This window comes from Furipterus horrens, unplaced genomic scaffold, assembly GCF_987537825.1.
Source record: "Furipterus horrens unplaced genomic scaffold, mFurHor1.1.pri manual_scaffold_6, whole genome shotgun sequence".
Taxonomy (NCBI): Eukaryota; Metazoa; Chordata; class Mammalia; order Chiroptera; family Furipteridae; genus Furipterus; species Furipterus horrens.
This window is the reverse complement of record NW_028327176.1, coordinates 63873363-63877155: the sequence shown is the minus strand read 5'-3', so window position 1 is coordinate 63877155 and position 3793 is coordinate 63873363. Positions and strand designations below refer to the sequence as shown.

Here is a 3793-nt window from a genome sequence, read left to right as displayed (position 1 = left end):
TAATGCCATTTTTATCACATTAAATCAAGAGTAAATTCTATCATAACATGGATGTTAACATTGTTCACTGGCTTGAGGTATCATTTGTCATGTCTCCACTGTAAAGTTATCATCTTTTTCCTGTCTTTTCATACTATTATTTTTGGAAGGAAGTCACTAAGTGCAACTCACACTTAAGGAATGAGGAATCATGCTCAATTGTCTTCAAGACAGAACATCTACACAAATCATGCTGAAATCTCCCATATAGGAGATTTGTCTACTCCCCTCCATTTATTTTCAATAATAAAATTCTATCATTATGGACTCATGGATATTTGTTATCTTCATTGAATTAGAATCCAATACTGTTTTATTTATTTTGTTGCTCAAAACATTTTAGCATTGGCCTATTGGAAGTTCATTTATTTGGTTTCTCTTTTTGACATATGTTACTGTCACTATGTGTGTGTGTGTGTGCACATGTGTTTAACTTGTGCTTTCTTTCTAGCACTACAAGTTGGCATAGACTAATGTTGTATATTCACTGTTCCAGTCCTTGATTCAGCCATTTTCCAAGAAACCCAAGTTTCTCTCATTTCAGAATATTAGAAACCAAGACCTGGTTCTCACTTTGTCAACACATATGCTAAATTTGGAATGGTACAGAGAAGATTAGCACAGTCCTTTCTCAAGAATAACATGCAAATTTGTGATGTGTTCCTAATTTTTTTTAAATGCAAACTATCCCTTGCTGCTCTTCTTTTTGTCAACTTACAGCATACACCAGAATAAACTCAAAATGGATAAAAGGCTTACATGTAAGCTGTGACACCATAAAAGTCCTAGAGGAAAACAAAGGCAATAAAATTTCAGATATTCCATGCAGCAGTATTTTTTTGCCAATACATCTTCTAGGGCAAGAGAAATAAAGGAAAGAATAAACAAATGGGACTACATCAAATTTAAAAGCTTATGCTTGGCTCAGGAAAACATCATCAAAATGCGAGGGAAACCAAATGTATGAAAAAACATATTTGGCAATGATACTGCGGACAAGGGTTTGATCTCCAAAATATATAAAGAACTCATACAATTCAATACCAGGAAAACAAACAATCCGATGAAAAAATGGGCAAAGGACCAGAGAAGACACTTCTCCAAATAGGACATACAGAAGGCCCATAGGCATATAAAAGGATGCTCAACATCACTAGCCATTAGAGAGATGCAAATTAAAGCCACAGTGAGATACCACCTCACACCAGTCAGAATGGCCATCATCAACAAATCAATGAACAAGTCTGGCAAGGATGTAGGGAAAAGGGAACCCTAGTGCACAGTTGGTGGGAATGCAGACTGGTGCAGCCACTGTGGAAAACAGTATGGAATTTCCTCAGAAAACTAAAAATTGAACTGCCTTTTTTAGAAATTTAATTTAATTTTTTTCATTTTTGTGAATTATTCTATTACAGTTGTCCCATTTTCCCCCATTGCTCTCCCCTGCCCAGCCTACCCTCTCCCTCTCCCACAGTCAATCTCCATTCTGTTGTCCATGTCCATGGGTCAATTATATTAGTTCCTTGAGTAGACCTTTCCCTTTTTATCTCCCCTTCTCCTCCTCTCTCTCCCCTCTGGTCATTGTCAGTACGTTCCTTGTTTCCATGCCTCTTGTTCAATTTTGCCTGTTTGTTTCTTCTGTTCATTAGGTTCCTGTATTAGCTGAGATCATATGGTATTTGTCTTTTGCTGCCAGCCTTATTTCACTAAGCATAACTACCTTTTGATCCAGCGATTCCACTGCCAGGATTTTACCTGAAGAATCCTGAAACACCATTTTGAAAGAACCTATGCACCCCTATGTTCATAGCAGCCCTGTTTACAATAGCCAAGTGCTGGAAACAGCCTAAGTGCCCATCTGTAGATGAGTGGCTCAAAAAGCTGTGGTACATTTACACAATGGGATACTATGCAGCAGAGAGAAAGAAGGAACTCCTGACATTTACAACAACATGGATGGAACTAGAGAGAATTATGCTTAGTGAAATAAGCCAGGCAAAGAAATAAAAATACCATATGATATCACCTAATACAGGAAACTAAAGAACAAAAGAAACAAATGAGCAAAATAGAACCAGAGGCATGGAAACAGGAAACATACTGACAGTGACCAGAGGGGAGAGGGAGTGGGAGAAGGGGAGATAAAAAGGGAAAGGTCTACTCAAGGAACTAATATAATTGACCCATGGAAATGGAAAACAGAGTGGAGATTGACTGTGGGAGAGGGAGGCAGTAGGCTGGGCAGGGGAGAGCAATGGGGGAAAACTTGGGACAACTATAAAAGAACAATTAAAAAAGGCAAAAAAATAAAAGCAAAACAAAAGAGACATCCATAGGTGAATATTTATGTATGTATATCTATATTAAGCTAAAATTAGCTTATGCTGAAACCTCAACTGGAATAGATTACCACATGACTCATTCTACCCTGCTCCCCTTGCTTGTTATATATAACCTCTCACTTCAAAATGGATAACTCTGTTTCCTACCATGTGCCATCCATTTTCTTAATTGTTCAATTCCAGTATACATGCATAACAGTATCAGAATTGTTAACCCACACCCCATAGGAAACAATTTTAGTAACTACATTGCATATGTACAACTTCTTTTGCCTATACTATTACTGATTCCACTTATTTCCAAAGTTACTCAAAATCATTAGTCAGCAACTTATAACTGAATCTCCTTTAGTGAGGTTGTCTCACACATTTAAAATACATAGATTCTTTATTACATTGTGCATTTCTCTTGGAATGGAAAATGTGCACATATAGTCTTTCTGCTGAGAAGTTCTATGTGTTTTTGTAAATGCTTAATGCTTTATGTTCACCATTACAGATTAATACAAAATAGTTTCACTCCCTTAAAAATCCTGTCTGTGCTTCACCCATTCAACTCCTCCACTATCACAAAATTGTAGCAACTATTAATCTGTTTGCCATTTTTATAGTTTTTCTATTTCAGAGTGTCATTTAATTGAAATCATAAGTATGCACCCTGTTCAGACTGGTTTCTTTCACTTAACAATATTTATTTTAGATTCATTTATTTGTTTTTTGGCTTGATAGTTTATTTATTTTTATTGATGAATAACATTTTATTTTATAAGAGTATCACAACTTATTTATCCATTCACCTATTAAAAGGCAATATTGATTGATTCTAGTTTTTGGCAACTATAAATAAACCTGTGGAAAACATTTATGTGAAGGTTATTGTATGAACAGAATTTTCCAAAAAATGTGGATAAATAATTGGGACATTAATTGCTCAATCTATGGAAAGATCATGATAGTTTTATAAGAAATTGTTAAACCATTTTCTATTTTCCAATGTGAATATAGAATTTTGCAACCCACCAGCAATTAATGAGAGTTGCTATTGTTTACACCCTTTCAGACATTTGACATTTTGTATTGTTAGATATCTTGATTTCAGCCATTTTAATAGATATATAGGCGTATCTCGTTTTTGTTAACTTTTCATTTTCCTAATGTTGAACATCTTTTCATAATGCTATTTCATATTTGTATTTCTTTGTGCTGTGGCATATATGGATATTGTATGTTTGTTTTAATATTGGGTTGCATTTATTATTGTTGTTATAAGAGTTCTTTGAACATTTTGCAAACAAGACTCTTACCATATATGCTCTGAAAATACTTCTTCTAGTCTGTGATTTGTATTTTTACTTCCTTAAAAGTCTTTTGCAGAGAAGAAAATTTTAATTCAAGGAAGACCAGCTTAATTT

At 34.8% G+C, this 3793-nt stretch overlaps 1 non-coding gene across 1 annotated transcript; it reads left to right on the top strand.

The window, feature by feature from the left end:
- The first annotated feature begins 604 nt into the window (after positions 1–604).
- On the top strand, positions 605–711 carry LOC150006323 (U6 spliceosomal RNA). The gene has a single exon (XR_016512067.1). It is a non-coding gene; the product is annotated as a U6 spliceosomal RNA (small nuclear RNA).
- The last annotated feature ends 3082 nt before the right edge of the window (positions 712–3793 follow it).